The sequence below is a fragment of the Oreochromis aureus genome, linkage group 9 (assembly GCF_013358895.1).
Source record: "Oreochromis aureus strain Israel breed Guangdong linkage group 9, ZZ_aureus, whole genome shotgun sequence".
Classification (NCBI taxonomy): Eukaryota; Metazoa; Chordata; class Actinopteri; order Cichliformes; family Cichlidae; genus Oreochromis; species Oreochromis aureus.
The window spans coordinates 2,913,403-2,932,372 of NC_052950.1; the positions used below are offsets into that span (position 1 = coordinate 2,913,403).

The following is an 18,970-nucleotide window of genomic DNA, read 5'->3' on the forward strand; positions in this document are numbered from 1 at the left end:
GTTTAGTGAGGGTTTAGTGAAGTCTGCAAGTTTTCTAACAGCAAAATTTGTTTTGTGCCCAAATCATTTTGCACATCATTAGAATGAAAGTTATTGGCCATGTTTGCATAGCCCTTTTTAAAATGATGCTTTCATGACATTATTGTGTGTTGGGTGGTGGTCAGGGCTATCCAGACTGACAATTGGAGCATTGAATGTCACCTCTCCGGTGGGGAGGGGGCCTGAGATCGTCTAAATTGGAGTCTGTTTTATACCAAATGCAGAAAAAAATGTTTTAAGAAAGCAATTAAGTTCATGTTCCAAAAAATATGATTGTTTGCTTGCAGGACAACAGGAGAGATGAGTCCTCCGTCACAGATGGTGTGGTCAGTGAAGATGGTCGCCTGCAGGTTCAAGCTCATTGCATCTCCAACCCACATCCACTGCCAGTGTACTTAAGGGAAGTTAAAGACTTTCTTCTGCACCTACATTTGGATCACCTCGATCCATGACAGTCATTCAGGCAGTAATGTTTGAAAATAAAAGTTGAGCTCATTTTAACATCATTACAAAAATTGTTGTTAATTATTTTTAGTCATATTCATGCTACCACAAATTGTTTTTTCATTTAGTTGAACTTGAAATGTTTGTCAGTAGGTAAACAATTAGTATTGTACAGTCAGAAATATCAAGTTATTCTTAATACTGCAGACTTGCAATGTATAAGTTGTCCTAACAGTCAAATTAAGTAAGCTTTACTAAAAAATTTTGAGGCAACGAGTTTCCATAATTTTTTTGAGTTCTGGGAACTAATTAGATTTTACAGTGTAGTTACTGATGACTTAATGCATACATATGATTAAAATTTAGGATATAACGGTTGTATTGATGTATAGCAACTTGAAATACTCCCAGAAATGGCACTACAACATGTAAAAATATAAAGATAAGCTCAGGCGGACTTGGTTCTGTGGTAGGTCTAAAGGGTTAAACTGCTTCCTCACATCTGCTTCATGAATATGAAGGGTTGTACTGGGAGAAGGTGGTGTGAAATCCTCATAGCTGTGGAGTGAGGAGGGGGCTCCTGTGGGTGAAGTCTTTGATGGAGGTGATGGCTCTGGGCTGGTGGGAGTGGGGAGGTGGGGGGATGATGGACCAAAGTGTCTCTATTGTTGGGGAAGGTGGAGGTGTCAAGGCTGCTTGATGTCTCATCAAACCAGCAGTAAAAGTCGTTGAGGGTGTTGGCCAACAGCAGGTCGTCAGTGGAGTGGGGCTGTGTGCTTATATCCTTACTCTCATCTCCCTTAGCGTATCTGTAACATGCAACTTCTGTCGGTGCTGTGCTACTGGAAACTGAATTTCCCGGAGGAACCCACCCGAGGGATTAATAAAGGTCCATCCATCCATCGGACATTTGCACACATGCTTAAGAATTGCATTGACCCCATTTCCTCCAAAGTAAAATTCTAGCTGCACATGTCCATGAAAATTTCTCCCACTGAAATGAGAGCCAGCACTGTTTTGCAGTATGTTTTAAGTTACATTGTTTTGAGTTTGTCATACATATTTACTGCACAGTTTAAAGCACTTCTGAATTTTTGTGGTGAATTGTTTGTACCAAAATAATTGATTCTGTTCATCTGGACGTGGCGCTTCAGGGTTCCAAGTGACTTCTTCAGTCTCAGCTGGCTGCAGATTTCCCCAACCTAGTAAACAGTACATTTGCACAATGACGGAAAACAGCCCACTGAATGAACAATGGGCTGTAAGGTCAGTTACTTCATCATTAATATGCAAATCATGACCATTGATCAACAGCCACTGATCAAATTCCATGAGTACCATTCATAGAGAGTTGGGGAATGGCTGCAATCCCAGCATTGTAAGATGATGAAAGATGTACCCTTAGGGTTAGGGGCTCCAGATTGGATCATGGAGGTAGTGGACCCCCTGCCCTGCAATAATACATACAAAGCCCAACAATCATTTTGGTGACAATGGGAAGGAAAATCTCGCTTTTAACAGGAAGAAATCTCCGGCAGAACCAGGCTCAGGGAGGGGCGGGGCCATCTGCCACAGCCGGTTGGGGTGAGAGAAGGAAAACAGGATAAAGACATGCTGTGGAAGAGAGACAGAGATTAATAACAGATATGATTCAATGCAGAGAGGTCTGTTAACACATAGTGAGTGAGAAAGCTGACTGAGGAAGAAATACTCAATGCATCATGGGAATCCCCGGCAGCCTACGTCTATTGCAGCATAAATAAGGGAGAATTCAGGGTCACCTGGTTCAGCCCTAACTATATGTTTTAGTAAAAGGGAACGTTTTAGGCCTAATCTTAAAATGAAAGTTTATAATGAAAGTATTGAAAGGGGCACTCTTCCCCCCCAGCCTCACTCAAGGACTTATTACTTTAATTCCCAAACCTAAGAAGGACCTACTTTTTATAGACAACTGAAGACCAATAAGCCTCCTAAATAATGATTATAAAATATTAGCTCTATTGTTAGCTAGAAGAATTAAATATATTTTGGATGATATTGTAGATGAGACACAGTCTGGTTTTATGACAAACAGGCACATCTCCAATAATATTAGACTCGTCTTGGATATTCTGGACTACTCAGCATTAATATCTGATGACTCATTCATCCTTGTCCTGGACTTCTATAAAGCCTTTGACTCAAATGAGCATGAATTTATATTTCTTACACTTCAGAAATTTGGTTTTGGTGATATCTTCTGCAAAGCTATCAAAACTCTGTATTCCAATGCTAATGGTTCTATTAGAATGAAAAATGGCACCACTTCTCGTTTTAGTCTTAATCGAGGGGTACGCCAGGGTTGCCCGATTAGCCCTTATCTTTTTTTACTCTGCACCCAAATTCTTGCCTCTCATATTTCGAATAGCACTGTGAAAGGTATAAATATAGCAGACAGAGAGATTGTCAAGTGTCAATTGGCAGATGATACCACAATTTTTCTTAAAAATGCCCGCCAAGTGCCAATTGCTTTACATGTAATAGAGGATTTCTCAAAAGGGTCTGGATTGGTCCTAAACTTAAATAAATGTCAATTATTACCTGTCAAAGAATGTAATGTTCAGAGTATTTGTAATATAACAGTTAAAAATGAAGCAACATATTTAGGTCTGATTATCTGCAAAGATCCAAAAGACAGAATTTCACAAAATTTTCCCTCAATTATTAAAAAATCTCAAACCAAATTAAATCAATGGTGGCAGAGAGATTTAGGTTTAAGAGGAAGGGTATTGCTCTCAAAAGCAGAAGGTCTGTCTCGACTGACTTATGCAGCAATTTCTCTACATGCCATCACCAGTGTGTGAATGTGTGTGTGAATGGGTGGATGACTGGATATGTAAAGCGCTATATAAATACAGGCCATTTACATGTGGACGGCAAAACTTGTAAGGATATTGACCGAATGCTCTTCAACTTCCTCTGGAAAAACGGGACACATTACATCAGAAAAAGTGTAGTGATGAATGACTATGAACACGGTGGTCTCAATGTTTTGGATTTTACTACTCTAAACAATACATTTAAGATTAATTGGGCTAAACATTTTCTTAAAAATCTGGTATCCATTTGGAATTTTATTCCTCACTACATTTTCTCTAAGTTTGGTGGTCTAAGTTTTATCTTAGGTTGTGATTTTAATATAGATAAGCTTCCAGAAAACCTTTCGATGTTTCACAAACAAGTTCTATTAGCTTGGTCCCTTATATATAAACACAACTTTACACCCCATACGTATTCAATTTGGAATAATAGGAACATAGTGTATAAAAATAAATCATTATTTTTTTTCTAGGTGGGTTGAGAAACGGATTGTTTTAGTGAATCAGCTGTTTAATCCTAATGGGCAGCTTATGTCCTATTCAGAATTCTTAAACACCTATAAATTTCCAGCCACACCCAAAGAATATGCCATATTATTTGATGCAATACCTACAGGTATTATAATGCTTTTTAAAGGTATTCAACCTTGCATATCATCTGTTTCTCTCCCCAACCCTTTGCATTCACACATAAGATGAATCTGTCTAACAAACCAGAGTAAAAGTAATAAGAATATTCGTGCTTTGTTCCAGACAGAATCTCTAACTATTCCACATGTGGTCTCTTATTGGAATTCCTTTGTCAGTGACATTAACTGGAAAAGAGCATGGACAATTCCTAACAAGTATCTGGTAACGAATAAAGTGAAGGAAGTCTCATTTAAAATACTGCATAAATTTTATCCTGCTAATCATTATATGACAAAGTTCAAAAGGGACATAAATGTGAACTGTGGATTTTGTGGAAGCCAACCTGAGACTGTGCAGCACCCCTGCTGGATCTGTTCATACGCTAAAACATTTTGGAAAGACTTCAGTAGATTCATTGCTGGACATCTCTACAAAGACTTTACTGTGAAATGGAAAAATGTTGTTTCTTTCAAAGGCAAAAAAAAGATGATGTTTACTTTATAATAAACTTGTTAGTTATCTTAGCTAAATTTTCACAAATCCAAATACAGTAACCAAAAGCCTAATTTTAAACATTACTATAATGATGTTTTATGTTACATAAAATTGATTCGTGGATCACTTAACAAAAAGGCTATGAAAGCTATTACTATTTGTAGTAATGACAAATTATTTGAATGTATGTAATTCTTTGTATTACACCCCCTGGCATATGTTAATTTTGTTCTGGTTGTATACATGTTCTGTATACTGTTTCTCAATAAAGTTTAATAATTAAAAAAAAAAAAGCGTGCGGTCTATTAATTGGGACACAGCCTCAGTCAGTGTCGCGAGCGTGCGTGCTTCCTTCCTTTCTTCCGTGCTTGCTTGCTTCCTTCCATGCTCCTCGTCCGTAGTCTCTGGTCTCCAGGTTTCTTAGTGTTCAGTATTAGTTTCTAGTTTTGGTTTGTTTTTGCAAGTTTATTGTTTATAGAGTTTTTCTCCTGCGACTGCAGTAAAGCAGCCTCTTTGAGTTTACTCCTCCTGCATTTTGGGTTCTACTTCCTGCCTGCCACAGCCGGTTCATGATACTGCTCCTGTAAGAAAAACAGAGAAACACACTCAGATTGTCTGAAACTTCCCTTCCGGAAAAGGCCCAGAAGGATTGTTAGCTCCACTGTGAGCTCGTCTTACTGTTTGTTAATGTTTCACACCGGCGGTTCAAAGTTCAGTGGCACGTGGTTATTGTATGACCTCAAATAACACAAATTGAAGATGAATATGGAGATTGAATTGAATCTGCAGACCAGTGAGCTCCTGTTTAGTCTCGTTGTCAGTTGCTTTACATTAGAAGCAGCGTATTAAGATTAACTTCACACAGATTATTTCTCCCATTAAACAGTAACACAAAGTGCTTCCTGCCTCTTCACTGTCAGCAGGTATGTCCAAACAGCTTCCAAGTGTTTGAAGGATCTTGTTGTATTTTGCTGCAGGGGTGTTTTTGTCTGTTCATGCATTTTCATTCATGTGACCATCTGCTGTCTCAGGACGCTCTCTGTTAGAAAATTTACAGGAACTGACTAAATGACCTTTTCAGTGGTTTATGTACAGCTGTCCCTGCTACAATACATCATTTCATTTCATTTGTTTCAAAAAGCTTTCAGTTCAAAACTGTCTTCTACGAAACAGAGGTTTGATCAGCTACTGACTGGAACGCTGGTGGTTCGAGCTTTGGCTTCCCCAGTCTGCATGTCGAGTATCATTGGGCAAGACACTAACCCCAAGTTGCTCTCCGATGCATCCATCAGAGTGTGAATGTGTATGAATGTTGTTTAGATTGCACTCAAGTATAGAACAAAGTGCTAGTATGAGTGGGTGTGAATGGGGGAATGAGGCATGAGAGATACAGCGCTGTGAGTACTCCAGGAGAGTAGAAAATCACTATATAAGAAGTCCACTATATATCAGTCCATTCCTGTAACTAGCAGCGTGTCCATGCAGAGCGATCGGTCCAAGGTTCCTCATGTTGACTTTAAACTTTAAACATGAGCAGAGGCCTTTTCTGTCTAAGACAGCGACTCATCCCCAACCTGGAGTGGGCACTCCACCCTTTTCCAGCTGCATCCAGCTGCTCAGACTTGATAAATTGAATTCTCATCTTGATAAATCTCATAATTCTCTCAAATTGAACACTTTTGCTGTGAGAATAAAAATTTCTGCATAGCTCTTAATTACTAATGTGTTCGATTTCAGTTAGACAGATCACGCTGATACAAACAGGAGGATATTTTAGTCAGATAACACGCTTTATGAACTAGATTAGTATTAGTTAATACAAGTATATAGATCCTCCTGCCAAAAGAAGTTAAAAATCCTATAATGGCTGCACCAATCTATCAAGACTTAAAGGGGCCCTCTCAGATAAATCTGGACACTTTGAGCTCTTTCCCTGGATCGTTAGGCCTCTGTTCATGTTTAACGTCAACACGAGGACCCTTGGACCGATCGCTCTGCTGCTGGATACAGGAGAGTGTTGTCTCTGCTGTAGGATCTTCCTTCAATTATAGAAACACATTTATGTTACACACCATCCTATGTGACCTGTCTGTTAGAATAAGTAAATCCTCCTGCTAAAAAAACTTAAAGCCATGGAATGGTTGGAGCATGATATAAAGAATTTAAGCCATGTTAAATAAAATGTGTGAGTACAAGAAAACAATTATTAGAATATAATGTGTTAAATTTGCTTAGATAAGAGGGTCCAGCAGTAGATGAGAGGAATAGGGAAGGATTGGTCTGTGTTTTAGGCTGGTTTAGCTGTAGGCCTGAGAGTGTGTAATTGTTTAGAGGGAAAGGAATTTATGGACACTGGGGGTCTGTTGTCATGAAAGGAGACAGGAAGCTACAGTTGGGGGTTGCTGATGCTGATGCTTGTACCTTTAATAAAAACTCATAATTGTTCTAACTTAGAAGTAGGTTTGCAGGAGACTCTCCACATGCTTATCTGTAAATGTAAGACAGCAAGAGGCCAATGGCCCAGTGGATGCAGAGTGGGGGTCTCAGTGTTTGTAATATGTTAACTCTGTTTTCTATGTTGTGTAGAGGAATTTGGTGTAGCTTGAGTGAGGAGATTACTTTTATGACCGACAGGAAGTCACATACACAGAGACACACACACACAGTGCTTTGACTGTTACGCACCCACACCTACATACACACTCACTCACGTGCACTCACATAGACACACAGGCACTCACGTGCTCGTGCACACACACACAGACAGAGTTTGCAGCACACCATGGGGGTTTTATGATGGGGTCGCTTCTATAAAGCTGACTGTAACAAACAAAGGAGGAGAGATCTGCAGAGGGACACCGGCCTTGCACGTCTCCCCTTCTAGAAGATGCATGCTTAACTGAAGATGAATGAAGATGAGTAAAGATGAATAAAGGTTTTGTGAAATGACTACTGAGTTCCGGTGCCGTCTCTGGATGCCTCGAGGAATAAAAAGAACCGGGGTGAAACTGATTTCGTAACAAATGTTACAGGCATCACCCTAATGCATGTAGCCTGATGGGCAGTGTAGTCCGTGCTGCAGGGAGAATGGACTGCCATACCCGTTATGTGTCTGTGAGCGCAGGAGGGAGAAAAAGGAGAGTCGAAAAGTCCGAGCTGTCACCGAGCAGAAACGGGAGCTGGAAGCATGTAAATATAATAATCACCACTGCAGCCAAGAAGAGTGCCTGACGAGCCCAGCTGTAAGTAAGCTATTAAGACTCAACTGTACACTGTGTTCGTGTTTTCCTCCGAAAACAATAAGTTCTGTTGGAGCAGCCTTTCAACGCCTCTCTCTGTCTCTCGCTAGCAAAGTTGACCCAGACAACAAAGTAAAGCTAGTTTTCGGCTACGAGCCCGACATGAACCCGACGTATTAGCCAGAGGTCGTGTCTTTCTTCTGGCAGATCCTTGTGAACTTACGCTGGACAGAAACAGCACACAGAAAGCTGAAACTTTCTGAAAATGGTAGAAAAGTGACGCTGGTAGGAGAGAAGGAGCAGACCTATCCCGATCACCCAGACAGATTTGACCATAGGGAGCAGCTGTTGTGCAGTAATCGCCTGACCGGTCGCTGTTACTGGGAGGTGGAGTGGATAGGAGAAGTTGACATAGCCGTAACTTACAGAGGAATAAAATGGAAAGGAAACAGTGAAGACTGCAGGTTTGGAATGAACGATCAGTCGTGGTGTCTGCGATGCTCTGATGGTGGCTTCTCTGTCTGCCATAATAACAAAATGAGATCAGTCCCTCCCTCCTCTGTCTCTTTTTTTTTTTTTTTTGTCTGTCCCATTTGGTTCTTTAGCCGTCAGAATTGTTGTCTGAAGACCAACAAGGATACCAAATGGATTTATTTTGCCAAATGGATCATCATGGCATTGCCGTATTGGTCCATTTGATCAAACTTTGTTGTTATTATTTATTTTATTTTCAGTTGTTACAGATGGGACAGACATGACTGGGGGATAGGAAAGGGAGAAAGAAAGAGAGGAAGGAAAAGAAAAACAGAAGGGAAAAGGGACAGTGAGAAAGGGCACTTACAAAGACAAAGAAAAAAAAAATCTCCTGGATCACCTGTTGAGAGAAAAAGAAGAGAAAACAAGCAAAAAACCAAACAAAAACAAAGCAACATACTAAACACAACACCATCACGTTAATCTAGCTGAGTGTGAACAGCAGTAAATACTAAATATTGAAAGTTGTTGTGCAGCACGCAGGACAGACAGCGCACAATGTGCTTTGAAGTAGCAGCTAAGAAAGGTGTAGTTTATGTCTCACGAACAGTGAACACCGTGTGCACACCTGCGTGGATCAACGCGCTTGTATACAAAAAGGTTTCCCCATGTAACGGTCTGCTAGAGGGTGTGGAGGCCCATAGCCCCGTCCCCAGGGCATGAAGCAGGCATGGAGGAGATCCAGGCTCCAGACATCCAGAGGCCCCAGAGTGCGAGAGCCCAAGGAGCACCACCGGGGGCATCCGTGCCACCTTCCTGGGAAGGGCTGAGGAGATCCCCAGACGAGGGGTCACCCAGTAGCCACGGAGCAGAAGCCAGAGGGGGCTGCACTGGCGTGCCCGCCCGGCTCTGCCGGCAGCCAGCTGTGCCAGAGTGAACCGAGTTGCAGGCCCGAGGCCGGAGGCCCGAGGGCCCCTTGCCCCGGAAGAGGCCTGACCGAGCGACAGGCATCGGGCCCCGCCAAGTAGCCACCGGGAGTGAGCCGGTGCATACCTGAGCGCCCAGCCCCGGACACCAAGAACCACCAATGCACCAACCCCTGAGGGCATCAGCTACTGGCAGGGAGTGTGGTGAGGGGAGATAGGCCTCCACACTTTGGAGGGCCTGGGAGTTCCCAGGGAGGTGGAGTCTAAGACCCGACCTGACATATAGACACAGACAAACAGGCACACACAGACATAAACATGCTTTCCCACCCTCATGCACACATATACAAACACTCAGCACTCACCCAACGTAGGGATAGACATATATAGACATGTACACACAATCATACTCCCCAAACATACTCTATGCCCCGGGTCCAGGTACCCTCGCCCCCAGAGGGGAAACGGCACCCAGACCCAAGAGATGTGACCCTTTCCCCGGGGTGGAGGCAAGCAGACTGCCCCAGGCTCCGCAGCAGCAGGGAGGCCAATCGGACAGCCAACACCTCCTCCCAGCCCCCCCCCGATGGCTAGTAGAGAACGGGGGTGTGTGAAGACCCCATACCTCCCTCCTCCCGCTCATGTGTAGTGTTGCTGCGTGTTGTTCTAAAGTGCATTTAAAACTAGAAAGCGAAAATTTCAGAAGAAATTTTATGTGTGCCTATGCCGCTGCTAATCTGTGTAGTTTTCCATTCATACGGCTACAGACAGCAAAACTCAGAAGAGCAGCCATTCTCCACCATGAATTATGGTAAAAACAAACACCGCTCGCGCCTCACAGATGACAGCTTACAGTTTTGGGTACAGATGAGGTCACTTTGTACAGCCCGGATTTGCAGACGCTGTGCACACAGGTTCATAAGCAGAAGTCCCTCTGTACCACGGCAGACCCCGACAATGTTTGCACGAACACACTTTGAACCAGTACGTTATGGACCACTTTTCACACATGGTTGGTGTACCCTCCCAGCCAGCTGTAGCTTTTCAACTCACAGCCCGACACACACCCAAAAACAGCCGAGAGAGCACAGACTACGCCCGAGAGGTGTGATTGCAGATGCCCCTCAGGTGGGTCCACCTCCCCTGCAGCGGCACTGCAGACCACGCCCGCCACACATATCAAACACGTAAAATAAATATTTATGCACTTTTGCATTCACTTTTTGTTTTTGTTATTTTTACACAGTGTTCTGAATGATGAACAATGGTCTACAGCCAATCTTGTGTATTATTATACAAACTTTGGTTGTAAGATTCAGATAACTATTTAATAAAAGCTAAATATTTTATACAGGGAGTGCAAAATTATTAGGCAAATGAGTATTTTGTCCACATCATCCTCTTCATGCATGTTGTCTTACTCCAAGCTGTATAGGCTCGAAAGCCTACTACCAATTAAGCATATTAGGTGATGTGCATCTCTGTAATGAGAAGGGGTGTGGTCTAATGACATCAACACCCTATATCAGGTGTGCATAATTATTAGGCAACTTCCTTTCCTTTGGCAAAATGGGTCAAAAGAAGGACTTGACAGGCTCAGAAAAGTCAAAAATAGTGAGATATCTTGCAGAGGGATGCAGCAGTCTTAAAATTGCAAAGCTTCTGAAGCGTGATCATCGAACAATCAAGCGTTTCATTCAAAATAGTCAACAGGGTCGCAAGAAGCGTGTGGAAAAACCAAGGCGCAAAATAACTGCCCATGAACTGAGAAAAGTCAAGCGTGCAGCTGCCAAGATGCCACTTGCCACCAGTTTGGCCATATTTCAGAGCTGCAACATCACTGGAGTGCCCAAAAGCACAAGGTGTGCAATACTCAGAGACATGGCCAAGGTAAGAAAGGCTGAAAGACGACCACCACTGAACAAGACACACAAGCTGAAACGTCAAGACTGGGCCAAGAAATATCTCAAGACTGATTTTTCTAAGGTTTTATGGACTGATGAAATGAGAGTGAGTCTTGATGGGCCAGATGGATGGGCCCGTGGCTGGACTGGTAAGGGCAGAGAGCTCCAGTCCGACTCAGACGCCAGCAAGGTGGAGGTGGAGTACTGGTTTGGGCTGGTATCATCAAAGATGAGCTTGTGGGGCCTTTTCGGGTTGAGGATGGAGTCAAGCTCAACTCCCAGTCCTACTGCCAGTTTCTGGAAGACACCTTCTTCAAGCAGTGGTACAGGAAGAAGTCTGCATCCTTCAAGAAAAACATGATTTTCATGCAGGACAATGCTCCATCACACGCCGTCCAAGTACTCCACAGCGTGGCTGGCAAGAAAGGGTATAAAAGAAGAAAAACTAATGACATGGCCTCCTTGTTCACCTGATCTGAACCCCATTGAGAACCTGTGGTCCATCATCAAATGTGAGATTTACAAGGAGGGAAAACAGTACACCTCTCTGAACAGTGTCTGGGAGGCTGTGGTTGCTGCTGCACGCAATGTTGATGGTGAACAGATCAAAACACTGACAGAATCCATGGATGGCAGGCTTTTGAGTGTCCTTGCAAAGAAAGGTGGCTATATTGGTCGCTGATTTGTTTTTGCTTTGTTTTTGAATGTCAGAAATGTATATTTGTGAATGTGGAGATGTTATATTGGTTTCACTGGTAAAATAAATAATTGAAATGGGTATATATTTGTTTTTGTTAAGTTGCCTAATAATTATGCACAGTAATAGTCACCTGCACACACAGATATCCCCTAAAATAGCTAAAACTAAACACAAACTAAAAACTACTTCCGAAAACATTCAGCTTTGATATTAATGTGTTTTTTGGGTTCATTGAGAACATGGTTGTTGTTCAATAATAAAATTATTCCTCAAAAATACAACTTGCCTAATAATTCTGCACTCCTGTATGAGAGTAAGAAAGAAAAGTATATCTTTGTGTCCACCTTTCTCTGTTAATGCCCTACCTGGCCCCTGGCAAAAGCTTTGCTAGATCCGCCCCTGCACAGTTACCAGCTGTCAGCTAAATAAAAAAAGGAGCTTGGTGTTTATTTCTCTCAGAAACAGTTCATAACTTCCTTCAACTCATTCATGTCACCTAAAAAAAAGGTAAACCTGTTTCTCCATCACCAGTTCAGCTCTGATGATTCAGTAAGGTCATCTCCTGGTTTCGACCAGCCGCTTCTACAGCTGTGGCTCCAGCAAACATCAGCTGATACTAGAAATTAAAATCAAATGAATTCTAACAACAGCTGATCAAGCTTAAACGTGCTGCTGTTGTTTAGCGCGATAAACAAACAAGAGAGAAAAGCCGATCATTGATCAGTTTCATGACTGAAGTTTGAACAGGCGAGAGAATGACAGGGGAGGCTGTCATAAAGTTCAACATCAGTAACTTAGCGGGCACACAGCTGTATAGAAACTCCATCGTGCTAGCTACCACGCAGTACGAGTTATTATAACTGATTGTAAAAAGTCAGCACAACGAAAATAAACTACACCTAAACTCGGTTTATATCTGACCCAAATAGAGTGCAGGTCATAACTTCTTACCTGAAATTCAGTTCACCTCACGCTCCGACCGGCAGCCGCCTGCTTCTCCTGCCTTCGGTTTCCCTGATCCACGATCTACCACCGGTCGATCGGCGGTCGCCGCCGCCTGTTCCCGCATGTTCTTTCTGACACACACGGTGGATAGCTGCCCTCGGTTGTAGCTCGGCGTCAGCGACTACCAAACAACTCAGTTATTTTTTCCACATCGACCAGCATCTGGACAATCCACCGCCTTTCACTGTTTGTACCGTTACTAAAAAAGAAAACCCTCATCGGCTCATAAAAACGAAAAATAAGTCCAGCTATGACCCTGAGTCAAAAGACAGCCAGCTCGGGTTAGCTAGCTACCTGTCTAGCTCTTTGCAGGCACCGAAAACATCAGAGCTAATATGGGATGTCTTGGTAACACGAGCAGATATTTGAAGTTTACATCTGGCCAATCCACCACCTTTCACTGTTTATACCGTTACTAAAATGAATAAATAAATAAGTCATCGGTCCATATAAACGAAAAATAAGTCCAGCTAAAACACATACTGTCGGCGAGCGACCGGTGCTGACACGAGTTTCACCCGCCTCAATATAAGCCAAGCCTGGGTGCTTTTTCACGAAGGGTCGCTAGCGGTGCTAGCTAACTATGCTAAGCGGCGCTAGCTAGCTAGCCGACTATCAGCAACACATAAGAGAACTGCTGCTAAATAAACTACACCTAAACTCGGTTTATATCTGACCCAAATAGAGTGCAGGTCATAACTTCTTACCTGAAATTCAGTTCACCTCACGCCCCTGCCTTCGCTTTCCCTGATCCACGATTGACCTCCGCGTTAGCAAACACCGGTCGATCGGCGGTCGCGGCATGTCCTTTCTGTCATACACCGTGGATAGCTGCCCACTGTTGTAGCTCCGCGTTATAGCACCACCAAACAACTCAGTTATTTTTTCCACATCCAGCTGTAACTCCGATTCTATGCGAGCATTTGCGAGAGACCGGGAGGTGAAACGACAGAGAGAGTCCCCTCGCTATCCATTTGCAGCCAAGTGCGGAAGCTAGCTAGCTAGGTAGCCGGGCTAGCTGTCAGGCAGGACCGACGTCGTCAGAGCACTGTCGCTAAATATGGGATGTCTTGATAAAACAAGCAGATATTTGAAGTTTACACACCTACATTCTCGCCTGAAAATATCTTAAAAGTTTATTTTGTGACCTAGAAACACGAATAAAAGACATATAAAACGAAGTGGTGGCCGCCATTGTTCACTCTGTAGAGGCGTGCTATGAATTGTGGGATATGGAGTTTTCAACACAAGGATAAAATCTTTTCGGCTGTACTACTCCCGGTATACCACTAGAGAGAGCCAAGACACCACAAATGAAGTCTGTTTCTATGGTGCCAAAAGCAGAATCTTTCTCAGGAGCCTAGAAATTGGCCTAAATTTGCACTAAAATCTAAATATTTCAAAAACTATAAAAGTTATAAACACCAAAAGTCACACCATACTAGCCCAGCTCCAGCCGCACAAAATGATGTAACATATGTACCCCTATTGTCAAAACTGTTTGGCAGAGGAGCGCGGGAAAATTTTCACTAAAATATTAATATTTAAAAAACTATAATATTCATAAACACCAAAAGTCATAGCACACCATTCCAGATCCAGCCGCACAAAATGAGGTAACATATATGAAGCTTGTCTCAAAACTGCGGGTCGAGATACACTGCAAAATTTCAGGCGGAAAAAGGAAAATAATAATAATAATAACTAGAAAGGGAAAATTTCAGAAGAAATTTTAAGTGTGCCTATGCTACTGCCAATGAGTGTAGTTTGCCTTTAATGTGGTTCAATTAGTCCCGGTTGCCATTTATAACACTAGAGGGCGCAAGATGCAACATGAGCATAGTTTGCTTTTTATAACACAAGAAGTAGGGAAATGGAATACAGCTGATTCTCAACTTAAAGCAAAGTAAGCTGTATTGTGATCTCTGTTATATGTGGCATACAGAGATGAGAGAAAGATGCTCCAGTTACATGATTACAAAATAAGTTAATAGATATAAAAGAAAATAAATTATGCTTTAGTGTCAGGTGTTCAAGAGAAGTTACAATTTAGATTTTACAGTTTTGAGTCGTTTAAAGTGGTAGAAATAATGTCCATTAAGCGGTATTCAATTTGTATTTCAAAGGTATTTTAATGTGAAAGGGGAAATTCCACATGCAAATTATGAAATTTCCCTTGTGGGACTAAAATGTATCATGTTATTCAAATAATATTTTGTACAAATACCATTTACAATAATGTATGACATTTAAACATGATATTTAGATTGTGGTAAATAGCAAAGCAATATAAAATAAAAAAGGAAAAGGAAAACATTCAAGTAACTTTATATTATGAACTGAAGAGTAAGGCAAAAGTATAAATGAAAAGCATACAAGAATTAATGTATATAGATAAACCCAACAATCATATGACCCCTATGAGCAAGCACTTTGGCGACAGTGGGAAGGAAAAACTCCTTTGACAGGAAGAAACCTCCGGCAGAACCAGGCTCAGGAGGGGCGGCCATCTGCCATGACCGGTTGGGGTGAGATGTAAACAAATCCAAAACTGTCCACAGAGCTACAGGGGCACACTGGGATTGCAACAGCAGCCATAGAGGGAAACAGATTAGGATGTTCTTCCCAGTACTGAAGTGGGTCGGCTTTTCTTATGTGTGCGTTTTTCTCTGAGAGGTAGGTCTCCACTTTAGTTTCTGTTGATGAGGCACTCACGGATACTTCTGGATAAGGGTCATTTGGAAGCAAGTGGTTGGCTGACTTTGCGAAAACAGCTAGAAACAGATAAAAGGAAAACACAATTTAAAACAATAAAACAAGAGACATCACAAAGCGCAGCTCTTCAGTTAGCAAACTGGCAAGTAATGAAGTTCTAAAAATAATTGGGAAAACAAATCTAACTTTAGAACTAAATGACCCAAAACTAAATTAAAATGAAGTAAAAAAAGAAATTGGCTTAATACTGGTGTCTTCTGATGAGGTAAGTCGCCATGCGAGGTAAAAACCACCGTGGCTGTAATTTGATGGCCTGTATACAGTTCCAATCCAAGCATGTAGTTGGTTTAAATGGGTTTAATACTGGTGTCTTTTGATCACTTGACTGTATATATAAACCTGTTGAACAAAAGGTGCATTTTAATTTCACTATACCTGCCCATCCTTGTAGCCGGTCTCTACTAGCGTGGCACAGTTTCAAGATCAGTGTAGGGCTTCTCCACTGCCTTCACTGGACAGAACACATCTGAGGAGTTATGAATGAATGGATGACATTATAGTTTGTTTCAAAGAATATCAATAAATGTTAGAATATAAAGTAAGAAACAAAAAAATACAAATGACCCGTTATGGCAGGGATCCCATCAGGTGCAGTCTTTCTGTTCACGTTTCTGGTCAGCTCTTCAATGGATGAGAGCACATCAGCAGTCTTATCTATCAGTTCCCACTGGTGAGCTGTCCTTGTTGGTGGTAGAGTGTGTTCAGAAAACTCCCTTTAACAGGAAGAAACCTCCGGCAGAACCAGGCTTAGAGGGTGCAGCCATCTGCCGTGAGCGGTTGGGTGAGATGTAAACAAATCCAAAACTGTCCACAGAGCTACAGGGGCACACTGGGATCGCAACAGCAGCCATAGAGGGAAACAGATTAGGATGTTCTTCCCAGTACTGAAGTGGGTCGGCTTTTCTTATGTGTGCGTTTTTCTCTGAGAGGTAGGTCTCCACTTTAGTTTCTGTTGATGAGGCACTCACGGATACTTCTGGATAAGGGTCATTTGGAAGCAAGTGGTTGGCTGACTTTGCGAAAACAGCTAGAAACAGATAAAAGGAAAACACAATTTAAAACAATAAAACAAGAGACATCACAAAGCGCAGCTCTTCAGTTAGCGAAATGGCAAGTAATGAAGTTCTAAAAATAATTGGAAAAACAAATCTAACTTTAGAACTAAATGACCCAAAACTATATTAAAAGGTAGTAAAAAAAAAGAAATTGGCTTAATACTGGTGTCTTTGGATGGGGTAAGTTGCTATGTGAGGTAAAACCACACGTGGCTGTAATTTGGTGGCCTGTATACAGTTCCAATCCAAGCATGTAGTTGGTTTAAATGGGTTTAATACTGGTGTCTTTTGATCACTTGACTGTATATATAAACCTGTTGAACCAAAAGGTGCATTTTAATTTCACTATACCTGCCCATCCTTGTAGCCGGTCTCTACTAGCGTGGCACAGTTTCAAGATCAGTGTAGGGCTTCTCCACTGCCTTCACTGGACAGAACACATCTGAGGAGTTATGAATGAATGGATGACTTAATTAATGGATGAGATTATAGTTTGTTTCAAACAATATCAATATCAAATGTTACAATATAAAGTAAGAAACAAAATTACAATTACCTGTTATGGCAGGGATCCCATCAGGTGCAGTTGCAGTCTCTCTGTTCACGTTTCTGGTCAGCTCTTCAATGGATGAGAGCAGTCTTATGTATCAGCTCCCACTGGTGAGCTGTCCTTGTTGGTGGTAGAGTGTGCTCAGTTGCAAAGACACTAAGATCACTTGGCAAGTCCATATCCCTCACAACCTTGCAGTCATTTTGTGTTAGTGAATTACACAATAAATGGGGTTGTGATAACTGTGATATGTATTCAGAACACCTGATTGGAGGCAGGCGTATGGCTGTGATATGTAAAGGTGATCAATCAATGTGTGTTTTTCGGTAGTTGCAGCAGTAATAAGTTGTGCATATCCTCTTGACTGAAACAGTTCTTGGATGGGTTTTTTTCCTCTGCTCATAAGGTCCTCATTGAAATCTCCACAAACAATAATTGGTTGGCAATTCATCATTTCCAATGAGTCCAAAAGACATTGCATTTGTGGTAAAAACCTCACGTGGCTGTAATTTGGTGGCCTGTATACAGTTGCTATCAAAGCTGTGACTGGCGATTCAACCTTGATAACAACAAATTCAAGGTCAGTCACATTTTGCAGGTATTTTCGAGACTCTGCTATAAGAACTGTTTTGTAGTACATTGCAACTCCACCGCCATTTACCTTTGCCATGTCTGTATGGTTTGTGTAAGAGACGTGTCTGTTGCGTGTGGCCATGTTGTACTGTTCCAGCTGGAAGCGGGAGAAACTGATGATCCAGACAAGTGAGTTTCTGTTATGCATAAAACATCAGCAAGGCTGAGTTCATGGTGGCATCTCATGTCCTCCATGTGAGTTGGGAGACCTTGTGCATTGTGATGGATAATTGTCAACGTGGGGACTGTGGGAACAACTGATTTTAAGAATTGCAACAGTGGTCTTGCATTCTCAAATGATGCATGTCTCATATTTTTGAGTGCATCTGTGATGGCAGGATCAGCATAGATTTTCCTTTCATCAAAGTCTGTGATGTACAGTCCTTTAAGTGAGGTTGTGCGGCTGAGTGCAACATAGGCCATTCCAGGTTCAAAACACGCTTCAAACATACTACTGCTGACTCCATTGTCATGCCTTGTACTTGTGAGCTGTACATGCAAAGGCCAACTTCATTGGAAATTGCCTGCGAAGAACTCCTTTTTACTTGTAGATTCTTCACATTTCTCAATATATACCAGGTTGTCTGAGGATCCTTGTATTTTTCTGCGAAATTTTGCCCAGAATTTTGATTGTCCAGCGTAAGTCCAATGAGATTCACAGTTTTTGGTCCATCCTGTGTGGTTGTCACAATGTTCGTGATTGTTCCAAATGTCCCATTAACAAGCCCATCTTCAACATCCAAATTTCTAATAATCATAACACGCACTCCAGGTGCAGCTTGTATGTTATCAGGTAAATCTCTTTTGTTGCCTTTCATCATATCTGCCAGGAGGACCATCTCACCCGTCCGTGGGTCTTTTCTGTAGTCTTCGCCTGAATATTTATGATATCAGAATGAAGAGCAGTTACAGTTGCTGAATTGTGTTTGTCGACCTCTTTGTTTGTAGCATAAATGTGTAATACATTAGATGGACAGTCTTTATGTCATGGATAGCTTGTGTGAGCAAGGCTTTATCATTGGCTTCAAGAGAATCTGTTTTTTGCTTCACTCTTATCCTGTTCAGAACTTCAGCAAAAGAATGATCATCTTTCTGTCGCATGATTTCTGTCAGGTTGACCATGTGGAAATAGTCTTTCCAGAGATCAAGGACATTGTCCTCGTACACACAGAGTGGTTTGGCTTTTCCAAGGGGTGGCAGCTGGTAAAAGTCTCCTACTGCAAGGATAGACATCCCACCAAAA

At 41.9% G+C, this 18,970-nt stretch overlaps 2 long non-coding RNA genes across 2 annotated transcripts; both read right to left on the reverse strand.

Moving 5' to 3' along the window:
* Positions 1-15,470: 15,470 nt before the first annotated feature.
* LOC120441994 lies at positions 15,471-16,192 on the reverse strand. The gene is made up of 3 exons (XR_005614440.1): positions 16,054-16,192; positions 15,865-15,955; positions 15,471-15,488 (listed from the first exon to the last, which is right to left on the reverse strand). It is a non-coding gene; the product is annotated as an uncharacterized LOC120441994 (long non-coding RNA).
* A 306-nt stretch (positions 16,193-16,498) lies between these two features.
* On the reverse strand, positions 16,499-18,143 carry LOC120442041. Its single transcript, XR_005614484.1, has 3 exons — positions 17,101-18,143; positions 16,896-16,986; positions 16,499-16,516 (listed from the first exon to the last, which is right to left on the reverse strand). It is a non-coding gene; the product is annotated as an uncharacterized LOC120442041 (long non-coding RNA).
* Positions 18,144-18,970: the final 827 nt, after the last annotated feature.